The sequence below is a fragment of the Miscanthus floridulus genome, chromosome 10, assembly GCF_019320115.1.
Source record: "Miscanthus floridulus cultivar M001 chromosome 10, ASM1932011v1, whole genome shotgun sequence".
Lineage (NCBI taxonomy): Eukaryota > Viridiplantae > Streptophyta > Magnoliopsida > Poales > Poaceae > Miscanthus > Miscanthus floridulus.
Window position 1 is genome coordinate 125,203,764 of NC_089589.1, and position 21,995 is coordinate 125,225,758.

The 21,995-nt window shown below is 47.9% G+C and overlaps 1 pseudogene; it reads left to right on the plus strand.

The window, feature by feature from the left end:
- The first annotated feature begins 19 nt into the window (after positions 1-19).
- LOC136489531 (dolabradiene monooxygenase-like) lies at positions 20-21,646 on the plus strand (annotated as a pseudogene).
- The last annotated feature ends 349 nt before the right edge of the window (positions 21,647-21,995 follow it).

Here is a 21,995-nt window from a genome sequence, read left to right on the forward strand (position 1 = left end):
CACCCAGAGCATGATCACCATGACAACTGCTGTTCCCGCCTTGCCATGGTTTCAAATCCGCCAGGCTCACGCTTCCCACTTCTCCTTGGTTCCAATTGCTGAGTCATCAGGATTACGTCAACACTCCTGGCCGTGGCCGTGGTGCTGGTGCCCGTCATCCTCTCCAAGCTCATCAAGTGTTTGCTCGTCAGCAAGCCAAAAAAGCTTAAGCTGCCCCCAGGGCCATGGACGCTGCCGTTGATAGGCAGCATGCACCACCTCGTCAGCAACCCATTGCCGTAACGGGCCATGCACGACCTCGCGCATAAGCACGGGCCGCTCATATGATGCTCTGGCTGGGCGATGTCCCCACGGTGGTGGTGTCATAGCCGGAGGCTGCGCAGGCGATCACCAAGACGCACGACATCACGTTCGCTGACCGTCACATGAACAGCACCGTCGGCATATTCACCTTCAACGGCATGGACCTGGTGTTCGGGAGCTACGGCGAGCAGTGGCGCCAGCTCCGCAAGCTCAGCGTGCAAGAGCTGCTGAGCGCCGCCCGCGTGCAGTCGTTCCAGCGCATCCTCGAGGAGGAGGTGGGGCGGTTCATGCAGAGCCTTGCCACGTCCGCCACCGCCGGCACCGCCGTCGACCTGTCCAAGATGATCTCTAGCTTCGTCAACGACACCTTCGTCAGGGAGTCCATCGGCAGCCAGTGCAAGTATCAGGACGAGTACCTGGATGCCTTGGGCGCTGCGATGCGGATGGCCGCGGAACTAAGCGTAGCTAACATCTTCCCGTCATCCAGGCTGTTGCAGAATCTTAGCACGGCGCTACGCAGGGCGAAGGCGTGCCGCGACTGGATGGCGCGCACATCATTGGCCAGATCATCCGCGAGACGAAGGAAGCCATGGACCGGGCTCACAAGACTTCAAACGAGAGCTTTATCTCTGTCCTGCTCAGGCTGCAGAAAGAGGCCAGCCTGCCCATCGAGCTCACAGATGACATCGTCATGGCACTCATAATTGTAAGTCGCGCGCGTTCCCAATTTCCCATCGCTGTGCCTTAATTGCTTGTCCTCCGCCGTCTTATTATCTTAGTTAGGCCAGTCTCGGTTAGAGTTTCATTTGACTTTCATTTGCATTAAATAGGTTGCCACATAGGTATTTTCATGATATGGTAGTATATTTAAGAAAAGAGAAGAAATTGGTTTCATCTAGATGATACTCTCCTGGTACGATTATCATCTCTCAACGAGTCATGAAATTAAATGCTTATAAAACTATAGAATGAAACTTTGCATTGAGAGCAAGTAATATTTTTGCTGATGTGGGAGAGAGAATGAAAGAGAGAGAAGAGAGCTTGGCTCTCATGCGAGCAACAAGCTCGGCATGGAAGCATAGACAGTAGTGGGTTCCAATAGAGATGTATGTGAGGAGGAATAGAAAAGAGAATGAAAATATATAATAATAAAGAAATTTGGTTGACAAATAGAAGACTAACTATTGTATAGCTTGGCTCTTACGATTTGACTCATAGCCAATCACCTGGCTCTATTTTTTACTTTGATATGAAAGTGGATGTTTCATGCAAGTTTTATTTCATTTTATTTGTCTTATTGGAAATTAACAATGCCATGAAACATGAAACTATCACCGGTGCATATATGTATGATCAATTGTTGTTCCATTTGTTCTGCTATGACTTATTTAGCGCGGGCACTGACTCCTCGTCGACCACACTGACCTCACTACCTGAAACAGTAAATATGTCGAGTGTTTATTTATTTGCCGAGTGCAATTAATCGGGCTCTCGGCAAAGAGCTAATTTGTCGAGTGTAGAAAGTAAGACACTCGGCATACATATTACACTCGGTAAAGAACAAGATTTGCCGAGTGTAGACTATAAGACACTCGGCAAACCACAAAACGACACTTGGCAAAATTGTATCACGTGACCGGCATGTGCGATGGCCGTCTGACAGCGTGCCGGCCGTTAGCAAAAGTGCAACTTTGCCGAGTGTTTGCCGAGTGTTTTTATCCAGCACTCAACAAAATTATAAGTTTGCCGAGTGTTTTTCCCCAACACTCGGCAAATCTAAAACTTATTTTCCTCTCCTGCCCTCCAAACTTTTTGTACCATCCACATACAACATGTGTTACTACATGTTAAAATTTGGTATATTTCTGAATCCGTTTGATATATTTAATTAATTTATTGCGTTTAGAGGAATTTTTTGGTATAAGTCAAATTTGAACTACAAGTGATTCAAATAATGGAATAAAATGAGTGGAAAAATTATATTCATGTTATTGAGTCCATTTTGAGGCCTTGCCCAGAAAATGAAAAGAATTTTTGAACATCTTGTTCACGAAACCCGACCACGAACGTGTGGTCAAATGATTTTTAAATTCTAAAAAAAGCAAACGAGGTCTGAAAATCATGAGATTTATCAAAATCAAATGATATCATACGTGGAGGCTATGGTAAAAAATTGAGAAGGTTTCGGACAATCTGTCACGTACGATGTTTACAATCCGAAGTATCTAAGAAGAATCATTGCGTAGAGAATGATCCGGTAAGATTTGGACTCAAAGTGACGGTCGAATTGGGGTTTGACTTCAGAACTTGTTGTATAGGCAATAGAGAACATAGATTGATCCATGTGTAATTTTGGTAAATTTTTGGATCCGTTCGATAATTTTAATTTGTTAAGTGCAATTATAGAATTTTAATTGATATACATTGAATTTGAGCTACAACTGCATGAAATAATAAGTTTTTTTTCACTCTTGACCTTGAAACTTTTTCTACTCTCCACACACAACATGTGGTACTCCATGTTAAGAATTGATATATTTTTGGATCCATTTGGTAGGTACATACAACATGTTAAGATGTGGTATTGCATGAAATAATAAGTTTTTTTTCACTCCTGACCTTGAAACTTTTTCTACTCTCCACATACAACATGTGGTACTCCATGTTAAGAATTGATATATTTCTGGATCCATTTGGTAGGTACATACAACATGTTAAGATGTGGTATTGCATGAAATAATAAGTTTGTCGAGTGCCCGATATATGGGCCTAGCTAGGTGCTTCTTATTTTTTTTGAAGGTTATTTGTTAATTAGGTCTGATTAGCATTGGAAGTTTGTGAGTGCAGTTTCCAATACGTCCTCGTAGATATCAAACTTGCACAATCACATGTCCAGGTGTGCGACTCGAAGAGAACTTTCTCAGATCAATGACCAACTCATGGTGCTAAGTAAGTAAGTGAAGCTAGTAACATATATTTTTCTAATCACATAGCACATTCTAATTTCACCACCTTTCATACTTTATAGTGTCACGCTGAGTCAAGAAAAATATAGACGGGCACAGGAAGAACCATTTCGAGGCTCATTATATTGAAACACATAGCCCTAGAATAGTTAATAGCCAACAACAAATGCGGGTTCTACGTGATGTGGGCAATGCATTAGTACCTCAACGAGAGCACAATGGAAGGAAATAAAATGGTGGGTATGTTTCTCATTTTATGTATATCGGTTAATTCAATCAAACACACTACTGTTTTGTCTAACAATTGTGCATGTTGATGTCATCTTGCTTCAACGATAGCGTGGGAAACTTAAAACCCCAAAAGCTATTAGACATCGAGATCAAAGAACTACAAGACAAGCTAGCATCCTTCGCCATGGACGATGTCTTGAGTAAAAGAGTATCTTTCAGCATTGATCAAGCCAAGGATAAGAGTAGTATAGATGCAGGGATGACGAAACTTCTATCGTAGTATATACATTTTTACTGTAACGACATATACATTATTGTAACATTTCTAATATAAATCTTGATGGATTTGTGATGTATGTGATGCTTTAAATATCCAGTCCAGTAACCATAGGAAATAAAAAATATATGACACAAAAATAATAAAATAAAATAATGAATAGGCATATGGAAAAATCAAATAAGTTTGCCGAGTGCCCGATAAATGGCACTCGGCAAATCTCAATTTTGCCGAGTGTCATACCTGGGACACTCGGAAAACCCCTTCATGGCCCCACCGAGCAGTTTAGTTGATCGTTATTGAAAATATAAAAAAAACAGAACGGGGTTTGCCGAGTGCTAGATCTCAGGCACTCGGCAAACCCCTTCACGGCCCACCGAGCGGTTTAGCTATTGAAAATGAGAAAAAACAAAATGGGGGTTTGCTGAGTGCTAGATCGCGGGCACTCGGCAAACCTCCTTTGTAACCACCCCAGTCCCCGCCCGCCCGCACACACGCGCGCAGTTAAACACACCGCTGGTCTCGCGCACACCAAACCGCCGGCCGGCCCCGCCGCCCGCCCACACCAGCCCCCGGCGCCGCTGGTCTCACGCGCCGCCACCCCGCCCACCCCCACCGACGCCGCTGTTCCCGCGCCCGCGCATAGCAGCCCCCGAGGCCGCCCGTCCACACCGGTCCCCTCCGGCCTTGCGCGCGCCCGGCGGTCGGCACCCCTGTTGGTCGACGCCCGGTGCCCTCTCCCGGCCTCACGCATCCACGCCGGCCTGCCGTGCGCCGTCCCCACAATCCTGTTGGCCTCCCGCGCCGCCGCGGAAGCTCGACGCCGCCCGCGCCCCGGAAGCCCGACGCCGCGACCGCTGCCGTCCGCTCCAGCCCTGCGCGCGCTCGGCGGCCAGCTCCAGCGCCGCGTCTCGCATGGTGCGTCGGCCCTGGCGTCCCGCACCCGGCGCCCGGCCCCGCGCGCCGACGACGCAGGCTCCCGCGGCTGGCCCCCGGCGCCCGCCCCCATGCACCGACGACATAAAGTGGTTCAAGATTAGCAGATAGTTGGTGCATATGGTCTCTGTACAGGTTTTTGATTAGCAGATAGTTGTGAGCTGTGCCTCCTCGTGTGGTGAGAAATTTGCAATCAGGGAATGCAACTCTACTGTTTTGCTTGATTGATGCATATGTGAATTCAGTTGTTTCGCCCCTTCGATTTTTAAGATTGCATACAGTAGAACATTGGGTGTACAATGCAACTACCTTCGAAGTACAATCTCCAAGTTGAGGTACTTAAAGTAGACCACAAGGTAGCTGTATTATATTTCTTGCGTAGAAAAAATATAGGATGGCAACTTGTTTAATGTTCAGTGGTGTCTGTCAGCGTGTTCTGTTTATGTCATATGTACGTACACAAGTCTACTATATGTAGCACCGGAACTTACCAACCAGTTCATCATGTTAAGTTGCAAATGGATAATAGTATATATACAATGGTATTATTGTTTCTAGAGTTCTAGATAAGGACACTGCATTATTATTTCCATGTAGATGCCCTCTGCTGTCTGCTCATCAAAGCAGAGCTTCAGAGAACAAAAGGTTGCTTCAGAAAATATGACATGATGCCCCCTAAGTGTGATTGGCTAGAGTAGTGTTTTTTATAGTATCACTGGAGTATAATTTTGGGAAGCTAATATTTATATCGTACCGTTGGTTTGTTGCGTATGTGGTTGTCGGCCATCATGCCGTTGGTTTGTTGCAGGTTTTGGTTAACTCACCATGCAGGGGAGGTGCTGCCAAAATTTACAATTGACACTATTATGTTCATTTGTTGCAGGAGAGGCTATTGCAAGGATCATTCCCCACCGTCCTCGACTCGTCACTTTGCAGGACAGCAAGGTGAGGCATCCTACACCCCTCTTTCCATATCATGTTCGTATATCACGTAACCTGGCTAGGCGTCTCCCGTTCAAAAGAGATACGGTTGGAAATATGCAGATCTTTGCATATCTATAACCGTATCTGTTTTGAATTGTCCACGTTTTTTGGACAGCTGGAGGATGTGTAGATGGAGTTAGTTTCCATGCTCTACTCGGATCCGAGACAGAGTTTCAGCAGCATCTCCCTGTTGTTCTCCGGATACACAATCTCCTTGCTAGGACGTGTATTTGGAGAACAACGGGGAGGTCCTGCCGAAATTCTGTCTTGGATAGGAGTATAGCATGGAAACTAACCCCATCTACACATCCTCGGGTGGGATTAGGACCTATCTTCGCCTATTAGACAGTATAGGAACCTGTAGATGTAATTGATTTTTATATTACTTGGTGATATGTTAGAGGATGGATGACCATGAGTGGATGTACATGGGCCGCTCTAGTCAGGGTTCGATGACCGATGAATGGATTGCGAAGACCGATGCTTTCTTGGAACTAGCATTTGCAAGGGTTAAAGGAGCGCATGGCACTTGGTGTCCCTGCAGCATTTGTGCAAACACGCGTCGACAAACAAAGGTGGTCATGGGTAAACATCTTTGTAAGAATGGATTTACGACGGACTATACCCGGTGGATCTACCATGGTGAATCCGATCGTGTGAGAGACGAGGTCGTGAGACAACGCATCGAGGATTATGATGCTGATGCCGGGGTAGGAGACATGTTAAATGACTATCATGAAGCTCACTTCGATGAAGGACATAGGGAGGAGGAGCCAGAGCCAACCACAAAGGCGTATTACGATATGTTGTCTACGGCACAACAACCCCTTCACGAGCATGCCAAGGTTTCTCAACTGGATGCCATTGCACGCCTAATGGCCGTAAAGTCCCAATTTAGCTTGAGTCGAGAAGCCTTCAATGTTATGCTGACAGTTGTTGGTAGTCTGCTCCCAGATTGTCACATCCTGCCAAAGAGAATGTATGAGGCACAGAAACTCCTTCGTGCACTTAAGATGCCATATGAGTAGATACATGCTTGTCCGAAGGGATGCATCTTATTTAGGAAAGAACATGCGGAAGCAAAGTACTGTGTGAAGTGTAAATCGTCTAGGTTCCTAGAGGTAGACTCTGGTGATGGTCAGAAGAGGCAGCTCGCCATCCCTGTGAAGATCCTACGGTACCTTCCATTCATACCGAGGATCCAACAGCTTTATATGACTGAGGAATCTGCAAAATAGATGACATGGCACAAATACGGACGTCGATACAATCCTAAGAAGCTGGTGCATCCATTCGATGGTGAAGCATGGACAAGGTTTGATATGATTCATCGTGAGAAAGCTCTAGAGGCTCGTAATGTACATGTTGCGCTGGCAACAGATGGGTTCAATCCTTATGGAATGGTGGCTACCTCATACACTTGTTGGCCCGTGTTCATTATCCCTCTCAATCTCCCCCCTAGCGTCCTCTTTCAACGATAGAACATATTCTTGTCGTTGATAATTCCTGAACACCCAGGAAATAATATGAGTGTGTACATGGTGCCTCTGATTGATGATTTGATCCATGCTTGGGAGGAAGGGGTATGGACATACGACCGAGCTACAAAGACAAACTTCAAAATGTATGTTTGGTACAATACTCCCTGCATGACTATCCGGCGTATGGGATATTCTGCGACTGGTGTGTTCACGGGAAGTTCCCATGCCCAGTATGCAAGGCATCTCTGATGTTCATTTGGTTGACGAAGGGTGGCAAGTATTCTTCGTTCGACAAACATCGATAATTCCTCCCTCTTGACCATCCATTCAGATGAGACATCAAGAACTTTATAAAAGATGTAGTAGTTGAAGGTCCTGCACCCCAGATGATGATTGGTGCCACGGTTCGTGCCCAGTTAGACGCTGTCGAGGTCAATGACCAAGGAGATCATTTTCTGGGATATGGTGAGGAACATGCATGGACTCACAAGTTGTGCTTGTGGAACCTCCCTTATTTTGATGACCTTCTACTTTCACATAACATTGATGTAATGCACACTGAAAAGAATATCGCTGAGGTAATTTTTGGTTCGATCATGGACATTCCTGATAAGACAAAGGATAATGTTAAGGCTAGAGTGGATCAGGCGAGGTTATGCAATAGACCAAAGCTAGACATGGCGCCTCCCGGAGACAGGAAGTCATGGAGAAAGCCTAAGGTTGATTTCGTTCTGACGAGAGCCCAAAGGAGGAAAGTACTAGAATGGTTCCAAACCTTAATGTTCCCTGATGGGTATGTAGCGAATCTGAAGAGAGGAGTGAACTTAGCTACTATACGAATCAACGTGCTCAAGAGTCATGACTACCACATATGGCTTGAGCGGCTACTGCCGGTGATGGTTCGAGGCTATGTCCCTGAGCATGTCTGGATAGTGCTGGCGGAGTTGAGGAATTTCTTCCGCCAGCTTTGTGCTAAGGAGTTATCTCATACCGTGCTTGCAGACATGGAAAAAATGACGCCTGTGTTACTCTGCAAGTTGCAGAAGATCTTTCCACCTGGCTTCTTCAATCCGATGCAGCATTTGATTTTGCACCTCCCGTATGAGGCACGAATGGGCGGGCCTGTGTAGGGCCGTTGGTGCTATTCAATTGAAAGATTTCAAAAGGTTCTTCGAACTAAATGTAAAAATAAATGCAAAATTGAAGCATCCATAGCAGAGGCATACATTCTGGAGGAGGTGTCAAACTTCACAACAAAATAGTATGCTGACAACCTTCCTAGCGTGCATAATCCACTTTCTCGGTACAATGCTGGCGAAGATGAATCGAACTTTAGCATTTTTCTAGGGCAACTAGGAAGTGCAAGTGGTGCGACTAACAAGACCTTGAAACATGAAGAGTGGCGCACTATTATGCTATACGTGTTGACCAACCTATCCGAAGTGGAGCCGTACATGCTGTAAGTTCTCAACAAACTCACTACTACACAAACTTTAGTGGAGGCGGGCGATTTGGGTTTCCCACGGCGGGCAAAGCCGTCCGCCGCGGCCTAGAGGCCACGGTAAATCGTGGCTTAACCGCGGCGGGCGGCGTAACGTGCCCGCTGCGGTAAATATACTTTTACCACGGCGGGCACGTTACACCGCCCGCCACGGTAAATTATTTTACCGCGGCGGACACATTTTGTGGCCCGCCGCGGTTATGTGTATTAGCCATGGCGGGCTTTATTATTTGCCCGCCTCGGTAAATTATTTCCTGAATTAAAAAAAATACAGCAGGCATATAAATTCAAATAAAATACAGCATGCATATAAATTCAAATTCAAATCCAAATCACATCCATATTTCACAGATTAAACTTAAAAAGTATGCAGGCATTACACATGAGATAATATACATATATATACATTCATTTTGTCGTTCTTTTCATCGTTAATTCATTACATTTACATATTAAAGTCGTTATACATGCGCTAAGGTGTAATCCTGCGGACGCATCATCGTGGGCCATTTCCTCAGCCTCTCGTACTCCGGTAAAATCGCTAGCGGGCTGTTCTCATGGAAGAACGTGCCCCTTCAAGCACGCATTTGTCTAAGACAAACTTACATATGTCCGCCTTTGTCTACTTGAAGCTGTGTTGGATGCTCTGCATGTCTCTCGACCAGTTCAATCCATTCTTGAGCACCCTCCAACTGCTGCTATACTGCTTGCACACCCTCAGGAACTCACAGGCGTAGAAGCCACAGGTTTGTGATCCTACCGGTTGTTTGGCACACTGCATGATCGATACGCAAGCATTACAACATAGGCATTAGAACGCATATGAACAGAAAGCACAATTAAACCTTTCAAATACTTACCGGAAAGTTACGTCTGATTTTGATGCGGTTCTTATGCTTAGCTTTAAATTTCTCTGTTCTTCGATCATAGCATTCAGGATCCTTCACGTACTCCTTATAAGCGCTATACAAAATTTACTAGTATTAGGCAGGGCATTAGAACGCATATGAGAAGACAGTTCAGTTACTTACACTCTGAGGCAATCTTCAAAGGCCTTGTACCCTTTTAAGTTTGGCACTGTCAACGAATCAAATACGCAGGCCCTACCATCCTGAGGGTAGATGATAAATGCAACCCAGTGACCATCGAGGCCTTGGCTACGCCATTGAAACAAAATACAGGTTACGACGAGAAATAATAATACTAGCTAGCTACCCACTTATATCTACAGGCATGTCTTCGACTTACCCAAAGTGGTAGGTAGCTAGGATACACCTATTTCCCCTGATCTTCTTCATTGATCCTAGTATGTATCTTGAAATGTTCAACTTCTCATTGTCCATCAGTTTCTTCCTATGCGTCTCTCTCTGTCGCTTGGTCAAGTCTTTCATGGTTGGATGATTGTCATCTAGGTGGTAACCAATGATGATTCTTTGAGCAATATGCATTGGAGATAGATAGATAACATCAAGTTTTAGTTCCTTGGATATATAGGCCATCAACCTACAAGGACAAGCCATCGTGGCATATATAAGTAGTCTTGACCGATTCAAAGGCAGGTGATATGTGAAACTCGCAATTCAGCACTTACATAGAGAACAAAGTGACTTGGGCGATGTCAAGGTCTTGTTCCCGCAGTAGTCTGTACATGTCGTGGAAGTCCACGGGGAGTTCTACATCATTGTCGGGCAAGTGGAAGTACTACGCCAGAACCTTGACTAGAAAACCATGCAGGCCAGCTTTTGCCGCTTCCATGTACCAGAGATGAAACCTCCTTGTCTCCCACCTTTCCTCGTCAACGAGTTGGGCCTTGGTTATCATGAACTTCCCATGCTTGTAATTGCCGGGGCAGTCATCTGATTCAGGAAATAGATGGAAAGGTGATCTCGGCCTGGGATAGAAATGTTAGTACCATATTATGGCAAAGAAAAGTTATTAGCAAATTATGCTCGCCACTACCATACCTTTCGAGTATGTGATCTGCCCTTGGTCGCCTTTAGTCTTCGCCGGCGGTGTAGGACAGTGGCTTGTGCTCGCAATGGCAGCAGGCGGTGTCTTTGCCCCTGGTTCCTCCATGCCTCTCGGTCCTTTGCTCGTGCCCTTAGACGGACTGCTGGGAGGTGGAGGTGGACTTGTTGTTGGAGGAGGAGAACGAGGGTGAGGGCTTGTGCCTCCCGGTGCTTTGCTCGTGCCCTTAGATGGACTGCCGGGAGGTGGAGGTGGACTTGTTGTTGGAGGAGGAGAACGAGGGTGAGGGCTTGTGCCTCCCGGTGCTTTGCTCGTGCCCTTAGACGGACTGCCGAGAGGTGGACTTGTTGTTGGAGGAGGAGAACGAGGGTGAGGGCTTGTGCCTCCCGATGCTTTGATCATGCCCTTAGATGGACTGCCGGGAGGTGGAGGTGGACTTGTTGTTGGAGGAGGAGAACGAGGGTGAGGGCTTGTGCCTCGGGGTGAGTCCCTTCCCTTGTCATCCCCGCCATTGCCTTCGTCATCGCTGTCGTCGTGATTCAGATCATCGGGGGGACAAGATCCGGCAACGGATGGTTGTGATGCTGGTGTCGCTGTCAGCGTAGAAGTCGGCGTCGAGAGAATGATCTCTATGTCGTCCTTGTTCCACAGGACTTCGGAACCCAAGGCAGCTGCAAGGATTGTTACCCCTTCTGCATTTGGAGATTCCATTTCAAATTCTTCATATTCGGTCGTATACCATGTAAGTATCACGGCAGCATAGTTGCCAGGGATCTGGTCTTGGTTGAAATCTTTGATATCTTCTTTGGGGTGCATGTAACCCTCACCCACGGTCAACTTTTTTGCCCTGCCGAACGGGATCGTGAGGTGGACGCGCATGGGTTCCCGGATGGCGTCGACGGGGTGCCTTAGGCGATCCTCGATCATCGGCAGTGACTTCCCTTGTGTCTGCCCTTGTGGAACTTGAGGCACGGCCACGCCAGCCTGGCGAAGCATCTGTGACCTCATCGACACCATATCTGGGTCATTGCTCGTGAAGGCTTCTTTTATGGACCGACTGATCATTTCGGCCACGCCTTGATCATAGCCCTTCTGAAAGATGCCCTCCTTGTACCTCTGCCTTGACTGGTATGTGGCAGCGTCGGATTGCCATGACTCCACTGAGTTCCAGCTCATCTTCGACGACATGCCACGGACGTGGCCACGGTGCTCGGGGGTTCCCAGCGCCAGGGTCAGCAAGTCCTGGCCCCTGCGAACCTCGAAGCTATCCTTGGATTTAGCGGCCTTGATGACAGCCCTCTCCACCTCCTCGAACTTGGGCTCATTGAACTTGCTCGCGCCCTCCTTGAGCTTCTTCGGCTTGCGGGCATAGATGAAGTCCTTAGCCCTCAAGTCTACACCGTCGTACGGATCAGGAAGCCCGACGGCAGCTCTAGCCCTTTCTTCCTCCTGCCACTGGGGCCTCTTACCAGCAAACCCAGTCATGCCCAAGTGGTGGGGGAGCAGGTTCTTCTTCGCGAGTGCGCTGAACTTGGCGCTCTTTGCCTTTGCTTCTTCTGTTGTTCTTTGTTTGCAGAACTCTTCCCAGTGATGTTCCTTCACCATAGTGTATTTGACACAGGGTGACTTGCCTAGCTTCAGGTAGTACATGGTCAGCATGGACTTGAAGTTTCTAAAGGCTCTTCCTGCCACGTGCATGACCCACTCCCTGCACTTGTCAAGATCGGCGTCCTCGGGATAATGGAAGCTCCTCGTCACCTCACCCCAGATATGTGTCTTGTAGTCGACCGGGACATTGTTCTAGTCCTCCCAAGTGATCTCCACCTTGTCCTTGACTATACATGCCACCTGGTTGCTGAACTTGGCAAGGACCATGGGTGGCGACAACGGGTTTCCCTCTAGTCCCACCTCATGGATCACATGAACTTCGCCGTGGATTTCCCTCCGGTGCCTCCCGTGTTCCCCCCTTCTCAGCTTTGTCCTCTGACCCTAGACTTGCCTAAAGTGGTTGGAGATGGAGCGAGGGGTTCTTTGTCCCTAACTTGTTCCTCCTCGAAATTCAATTCTCGAGGCACCACCGGCATCTGTTCAGGGTTTGGAGACCGTGCACTTTCAACTTCGTCGTCCCTCGGTTGGTAGGTCGGATCATCTTCGTCCTCTGTACGACGTTTCTTTGTTGGCCTTGGGGTCACGGACACGTGGCTCTTGAGGCTAGTTGATGATGATGCACTAGGGGTAGGGTCGCGCCATTCGCTTATCGGTTCCACCGCCATTGGAAAGCTACAATAAATACATATTTCAGTTGTATAGACACAGTTATAGAGTAGTAAAGTAGAGTAGTACTAGAGTAGTAAAGTAGAGTAGTACTAGAGTAGTAAAGTAGTAGTAGTTGGCTCAGATTTGCCCCATTGTCATCACATCGCTTTTAAACTGGTTGCTTGTATCTGGTATACAAGCCATCCTAGTTTAGCGGGGGCACTCGATCATCATCACCGCTGCCTCAGCATAAAAGGGTTCACATCATTGCATATGCCACTGCCTCAGCTTAGAAGTGTGAAAAGAATCATCATTGCAAATACCAAACAAAAGCCATCAAGATAGTTTCAAAATTCGGCCCCAAAGCGCTAAGTCCTTCGGCCATCAAGATAGAGTCACTGCCTCAGCTCTTGTTTTAAAAGTTCATCATTGCATATAAAATAGTAGAGTGTAGTAGCAGATAGAGTATAGTAGTAGCAGTAGGGTGTAGTAGTAGAGTATAGTAGCAGCTAGTAGTAGCAGCCAGCAGTATAGAAAATAGTAGTAGTAGCAGATAGTAGAGTAGTAGAGCCCACAATAGGAGACACCAAACAAAGCATATGTGCCACAAAAAATCAAAATAGGACATGGGAGTACAGCAGCAGTAGAGTGTAGTACAGCAGTAGCAGCAGCAAGTATCCTCCTAGATTCAGAGATAACAGTAGTACAAATCATATAGGCAGTGGAAAAAGCCAACCCCTTCTCTTCCCTTCCTGCTGTCTGAAACTGAGCACCCACTCAAGAGTAGTACAAATTAAAAGGAGCAGATCCAGCAAAGGACATATAGGCAGTGGCATCATATATATCTAGTGCTCAGTTAACAAGAATCGCATCATAGGCAGCATTTAGTATTTTTTCTTCCAAATTCATCTCAACATGTGCATAGTTGGCATCATAGGCAGCAATAGTTGGCATTGCTCAGGAAAACTAAAATCGGAGAAGAACATCCATAGTTGGCATTGCTCCATAGGAGGGATTAGGGGAGCAATTGGCACATTACCGGGCGGTCACCTTGGGGCTCGGCTACGGAGCTGGCGGCGCTAGGGTTAGGCTGCCGTAGAGGACGGCGCGGGGCCGCGGATGACTACGGAGACGGAGAGGCGGACGGAGACGGGGACGGGAGATGGGGGAGGATAGCACACCAGCGCGGGGACGCGGACGGAGGTACATCGACGCGGGGACACGGACGGAGACGGGGATGGGAGACGGGGACGGACGGCGGAGGATGGGCCTAGGGTTTAGGCCCGCGTTCCCGTCGACGTCCAAAGGCACCATGGCGCGGGTGCGTGTGCACGGAAGGAGGACGAGGGCACCATGGCGCGGAGGGCAGGGGCGACGATGGAGGTGCACGACGGCGGCAATGGCGCGGCGGCGCGGTGGTTTTTGGGCAGCCCTTCGTTGGCAGCGGCGCGGTGGTTTTTGAACCGATTTGGGGGAGGTGGCGGAGTATATATAAGCCATCATTTACCACGGCGGGCTCCTTAGAATGCCTGTCACGATTAATATTTACCGCGGCGGGCTCCTTATAACGCCCGTCACGGTTAATATTTACCGCGGCGGGCTCCTTATAATGCCCGTCACGGTTAATATTTTTCAATCTGAAATCTTATTTTACCCTTTTTCAATCTGGAATCTTATTTTTCCCTTAGGTAGAGCAGTATATATACTAGATAGTTAGCTATAGAGGAGTATGTATAGTAGTAGTAGATAGTAGTATAGTTTGGAGTAGTAGTAGTTGAGTAGTACATAGTTGGAGTAGTAGAGTAGTAGTTGGAGGAGTAGAGTAGTAGTAGAGTCGTAGTTGGAGGAGTAGTTAGCTATAGAGGAGTATATATATATACAAGCTTGTTTCATTTGTTTGAACATAGATCACATAATATGAAAAAGAAAAAACAACACAACAAAATATATGATGCATACATATGGTTCCATGATATTAATAATAAGTTACAACTTGTCTTGAATGGAGTCCACTACAATAAGTTACATATATGTTTCTGGGATACATATATCATTTTGGTGCAGGTGCTTTCACCGTCCTCTTCTCACCGTCGGGGCGGGCCCACGGCATCATCCTGGACTTGTTGAATCGGTCATCGACGGCCTTGATCTTCTTTGGATGATCGGTAAAAAGCTCGAGCTCTGCGTAGTTGTTGTATTGTTCGGGACTCTGCACCCCATCAGCTCCCACAATCCGCTGCTTTCCGGACACAACCACATGCTTTTTGGGTCCTCTGCATATATATAGTAGGCCACCTGCGCGACATTGGTTGCTAGTACCCACGGGTCATCTTTGTAGCTGATACTTTTGAGGTCCACGGTGGTTAGCCCATAACTGTCCACTGCAACCGCATTCGGTTTGACCCACTGGCAACGGAAGACGGTTATGCGTAGGTTTTGGCCGTAGTCAAGTTCCCATATTTCTTCGACTTGCCCATAATATTGCCTCCTCTGGCCCGTGGACTCTTCTTCGCCCTCGTATCAAACACCACAGTTCTGTGCTGAGCTCTTCTTGTCCTTGTCTTTCGTGTGGAACCTGTAGCCCTGGACGTCATACCCTTGCCGCGTGGTGATTTGGCTGGATGGGCCTAACACAAGCCTCTTAACGGTCTCTGTATCTTCATCAGGGCATCCTTGAAGGGGTATGTGTTGCTCTTTGAGCCACTCTATGAAATTGTTCTTGTGGTGGTTCTAGACCCATGCCTCCGTGCGCTGCCCGTCATTAGCGGCGTGGATCTCTTCCAGGTGCTTTTCAATGTATTTCTCCATGCTCACTAACTGATGAAGGATGCTGTAATGAGCTTCTTGCACCGTTCGGTTTGCCACATTGGTGCGTACTTTTCGGCCTGTGCACCCCATCCCTGAGGTTTTGCCTTCGTGGTGATGGATAGGCAGCCCAATCACCCTCCCATCTCTTATGTACCTCATACACCAGTTCATGGCCTCCTCCATTGTGTATGCCTCGATCATAGAGCCCTCTGGGTAAGCGCGGTTATGGACGTATTTGTTGAAGGTGGACATGAACTGCTCGTACGTCCACATTTGGTGTAGATACACGGGGCCCAGTTGATGGATCTGATCGACCATATGCATCATTAGGTGTGGCATAATATCAAAGTAAGATGGTGGAAAGCACATCTCGAGTTGGCAAAGGGTCTCCGCGATGAACTCCTTCAGGGCAGGCAGCTCAGCCTTATCAATGACCTTCTGGGTGATGTGGTTAAAGAAGTATGACATCCGTGTGATGACCATCTTCACGTACTCTGGACGAATAGCCCTAATCGCAATTGGTAGGAACACCGTCAGCATGACGTGGCAGTCGTGTGAGTTGTAGCCGGTCATTATGAGGTCTTTCATGGAGACCAAGCTCTTGATGTTGGAAGAGAAACCAGTTGGCACCTTGATACCCCTAAGCAACTTAAGAAAAGCCGTCCTCTCGTCTTGCGTTAGGTTGCAGGCCGCACCCGGGATATCGACTTTACCGTTCTGAGGCGGTCCCGGGTGAAGGTTCGGCTTGATGCCTAGATTGACAAGATCCGTCCGTGACTTGATACCATCCTTTGTCTTGCCCTTGATGTCTAGCAGGACACCGATCGTGCTTTCGAAGACATTTTTCTCCAGGTGCATGCAGTCGATGGCATGGGGTGTATTCAGTGTTTTCCAATACGACAGGTACTTGAAGAAAATTGACTTCTTCTTGAAAGGAATGGCGGCGGGGACTTCCTCCATCTGGTCCCGCTTTCGCTTCCTTGTCTGCTTGGGCCCATCTTCAGCCGGCTTCTTCTTCTTTCCAAACTCCACCTGATCCACGTCCTTGACCATCTCATACACCTTTGTCCCCCAACTAGTCTGCGTCGTTTGATCACATTGCGGCTCGTCCTGATTGTCAAAGTATTTGTTCATAATACTTCTTCTATACCTGTGATTTTTGGCGAGGAACCATCTGTGCCTCGTGTACACCATCTTATTGGATCCCTTAAGGTAAGTGTAGCAGGTCTCGTCGATGCAAATTACGCAGCCGGTCTTCCCTTTGATCTGCCCCGACAGTGAGAAGAGACCGGGGTAATCGGTGATGGTGACAAAGATGATTGCTTTTAGTGTGAACTTCTCCTTGCGGGATGCATCCACCATCTAGACCCCAACATCAAATAGTATCTTCATTTCCTCCATGAACGGCTGTAGGAACACATCTATATCATTGCCGGGCTACTTCGGTCCGGAGATAAGCATGGTCAGCATAAGGTACCTACGCTTCTGACATAGATGGGGAGGTAGGTTGTACATGGTGAGCACGACGGGCCAAGTGCTGTGCGAGCTACTAAGCACACCGAACGGGTTCATCCCGTCGGTACTCAGCGCGAACCTAACATGCCTGGGCTCCTTGCCAAACTCTGGGTAGGCCTCGTCGAAATCCTTCCACTGCTTGCCATCGGATGGGTGCCGTAGCTTGCCATCGTCTTTTAGGCGGTCAGCTGATGCATGCCAGGACATGAGCTTGGCATCGTCCAGGTTCCCGAATATTGCACGCAGACGATCGGTCACGGGCAGGTACCACACCGACAGTGTTGGACTTTTTTTGTGCGTGTAACCCTCTTCTTCATCGTCCTGCTGAGCCGAGATCTATTTGGCCGCACTGCTCTTCTTTGCCGCCTTCTTGTTCTTCTTCCGACCACCCCGCAAGCCTCCCTCGTCTTCTGCATCCACGCGACAACCAGCATTTTTCTTGTACCGACTAAAGCCGCAGTGCGGACAACTCGTCAAATTCTCATACTCATTGCCTCGATACAGGATGCAGTGGTTAGGGCATGCATCAAACTTTGTAAGCTTCATCGCCACTGGCCGGATCAGCTTCTTGGCCCGATAAGTATTGGCGGGCACCTTGTTAGCCGTTGGGTACGTGGTGGCAAGGTAGCTTAACAACTCATTGAAGCTAGTGTCAGACCAACCATGACGAGCCTTCAACATCAACATATGGAGGTTAAAACGGAGCGCTGTGCACTCCTTCGGACAATCGCCGCCATCCTTATAGAGAGGATCAACTGCCGCCTGCTTCAACTCTCTGAAATTCTCCAACCACTTTGGGCAACCCAACACAATGTCGTCTTCATCGAAGTGTTTGACTAGATCTTCAACAAGCTGCACATCCTCGGGTTGGCTCACAGTATCCTGACCATCACCACCGTCGCCGGCTTCGTCGGCCATGTCTTGCATTAGATCATCCACCGTGATGTAATCACGACAACTGTTGTCACTGTCGGCTGACGCAGCTGCTGCTGAAGGATCTTTATTCACCGGTGGTGCTGTCGTCGTCGGCGTCGAAGAGCTCACTCCAGATGCACCGCCACTCGCACCAACTCTTTCGCCGTGAAATGTCCAGACTGTGTAGCCCTCGACGAAACCATACATGATCAAATGAGTTTGCACCTCGCTGTCTCGGTGGGCTTTCAGGTTCTTGCAACGAGAACATGGACATATGGTTGTCATCCGCTTCAGTCTCTCACGGTGAGCTTTACCAGCCGCAATAAACTTCCTTAATTCAAAGAGGTACCGCGGATCATTCACTCTATCGATCCGGTACATCCATTCTGATCTATCCATCATATCTGCGAACATTATCCATCACAATCAACATTAAATAAAGAAGAATTAGGAGAAATTGATGATTTTTACGTCCAAAATCATGAAAAAGAGAGGAAATGACGATGTGAAAGATGAAGCATGCATCTATGATGAATCTAAAGTTAAAGAAATACATGACATCATTTTTTCCATTAAAATTGATCTAGATCTAGATCTAGATCTAGAGAGAACTCTAGGTGATGGAAATAGAGAGAGAGGATAGAAGGAGAGAGGGAGAGCCTTTATGAACCTCTTATGATGTCCTCCTCCCTCAAATCCAAGCCCTTCAACTCAAATCAAAAGTTTCCTCAAATTTTAGGACAAAGCCTCCCCCCATGAGTTTTGAGAGAGGAAGACCCGTGGAGAAGATGAAGGGTTTGTGCTGTGTATTTGTACAGGCTTTACCACGGCGGGCAAGATAAAACGCCCGCCTCGGTAAATCAACTCTTTACCGCGGCGGGCAGTTTAAAGAGCCCGCCATGGTAAACCGTATTAACCGCGGCGGGCGATTCATACCGCCCGCCGTGGTAAATAACTATTTCCTGCGGCGGGCAGGTAAGGTGGCCCGCCGCGGTAAACCAATTTTCCGCAGCGGGCGCCTCGGTGGCCGGCCTCGCTGGCCGGCCACCGGTTAACCGTGGCGGGCAAAAGAGGTGCCCGCCACGGAGCGCATTTTGGCCACGCTGTGCAAAATGATTTCTGTAGTAGTGACTTTTTCTCAAGTAGTCACAATTATGTGTCCAACTCCCTTGTTTCTCGTTGGTACAGGGAATTTTATGAACGATTCTGGCGAGAATCAAGGGAACCTACCCCGTAGGAAACTTCGACCCTTCTTAGAGAGGGTGCGGGAAATGGAATGCCCGATTTTATTTCTTGGTTCAAACAGAAGGTACTGTCCATTTTGGCTCGTACTTAGTTTGACATTACAAGTTGCTCGTACGTGCGACTAATATAATGAACTACCCTGCTTGAACTTGTAGGGACAAACCGATGTGTCTAGAGATTGTCAGTTAACAAATGTCTTTCCATGGTTTTCAGTATGCTATTCTATTGATTCCCGTTAATTGTTTGTTGTCTTCCCTGAATTTGGAATCTCAGTTTATGTATATGTATTAGCACACTAAATGTTCACTTTATTTCATATGTTGGCGCCATCATTTTCCAGCACTGTATCTGTCATAATAGCAATATTTTAATTCTATCAATATTTATTTTATTGCTTGCATGATTTTAATACTATCAATATTTTATTCCTTCGCTGGTTCAGTACATGAAAGAAGACGAATCATATCTTGAGATCAGCATTGTGCCCTTGTTGCTTGATGCACTGTTAGGTGCTGCCCTTATGCATGAGAGTGGTCCATGAGGTGCTGCCCTTATGCATGAGAGTGCCTTTGTTATTTACTATTAATACAAATGAGAAGATAAACTGGAAAATAATAGAAAACTGAGAAGATATTGCAATCTCTTCTCCTTTGTGCATACATGTTGTTTAATCTTGTCTCTCACACATGCAATCTTTTCTTCTTTGTGCAGCATCAATCGACGGCATCGAATCAGCTTCATGACCCAGCCCCGTCGCAGTGGAACTCGTGGCCTAAGTGAAGCCCTGTCGCAGTGAACTCGTGGCCTAAGTACTTGTGATTTTATTTGTATTTGCATTTGTGGATTATCTGTGACTACTTGTGGTTGTGAATGAGCTGTGACTACTATTTGGGGATTCTGAAGTTTATTTGCATCTATGTGTTGTCGATATATCTATATGAATTGCATGTGATGTCTATTGTGAACTATCTGTGATGGATGTGATGTTTATTTGAATGTGGTACGTGGCTATGACCGAACCAAAAAAAACTGATTATTTGTGGCATCTTTACTGAGTGTTACACTCGGCAAAGAGCCTTTTTGGCAAGTGCCAGGTGTAAACCACTCGGCAAAGTAGACACGTGGCAAAATTATGTGCACTCTGGGACTAAAATGGCATCTTTGCCGAGTGTCTGCCCTATGACACTCGGCAAAGAAGCTAAATTATGTGGATTTTGGAACGGTCTTTGCCGAGTGCCCATACTTTGACACACGGCAAAAGGAGTCACTATGCCGAGTGTCCCCTCTTTGACACACGGTCAAAAGGCCAGCTTTGCCGAGTGCTCATAGTTTGACACACAGGAAATGGGCCAGATTTGCCGAGGACCCAAAGTTTGACACACGGCAAACGGCCAAGCTTTGCCGAGTGCCTAATATTTGACACTCGGCAAACAGGCCATGACCGTTTCTGCTCCGTGACGTACTTTTTTTTGCCGAGTGTCGTTTTCAGCTGTCGGCAAAGTCTTTGCCGAGTGCCCGACAGAAAACGCTCGGCAAAGACGCTGTTTGCCGGTACTGTAGCTATCGTGTGCTCTTTGCCGAGTGTTACACTCGGCAAACCCTTTGCCGAGTGTTTTTCGGGCTTTTCCGAGTGTTCGTGGCACACGGCAAAACTACTGTTTTCGGTTGTGCCTGGAGCATGACAAAGCTAATCCGGTACGCGGCTACGATGGCCAGAGCCCAGGCCGAAGTCCGGGAGGCCTTCAAGGGGAAGACCACCACCATCATCGAGGACGATCTCGCCAGGGCGAACCTTAGCTACCTCAAGTGTGTGGTGAAGGAAGCTCTCAGACTGCACTGCCCGGTGCCGCTCCTGCTCCCACGCAAATGCCGTGAGACATGCCAGGCCATGGGCTACGACATTCCCAAGGGCACATGCGTGTTCGTCAACGTCTGGGCCATCTGTAGGGACGCCAAGTACTGGGAAGATCCTGAAGAATTCAGGCCAGAGCGGTTCGAGAACAGCAGCCTGGACTACAAAGGGGCAGACTATGAGTTCCTCCCATTCGGGTCCGGCCGCCGAATGTGCCCGGGAGTATACCTTGGATTGGCCAACATGGAGCTTGCACTGGCCAGCCTTCTGTACCACTTCGATTGGAAGCTACCGAGCGGATTGGAGCCCAAGGATGTCGATGTTTGGGAGGCTGCAGGATTGGTTGGAAAGAAAAACACAGGCCTTCTTTTGCACCCTATCAGCCGCTTATTTGCTCCGGCCGGTTAATGCCTAATTAACACCAAAGGATACGCTGCACGTGCATTATTTACTAGATGGTAACCCTGTCCCCGCTCCTTCTCCGCCCTCACAACCACCTCCCACCCCTTCCTTCGGCGCCGAGTTCGGGAAAGCTGCGCGGGAGGCCACCCTGGGACTCGACCCCCCTCCGTCCGCCGAAGAAGCTCAGGGTGCGGCCACCCTGGGAGCCGGATCCCCTCCCTCCGCCCAAGAAACCCAGGGCGCCGGCACCTGCGTCAAGCTCCCTGAACCTGCCCAATGGGGCACCCGGTAAATGTTGATGAAATGCCCAACCGAGCGTCCCAGTTTCTCGCACCCCCCCACCGAAGTGCGTGGC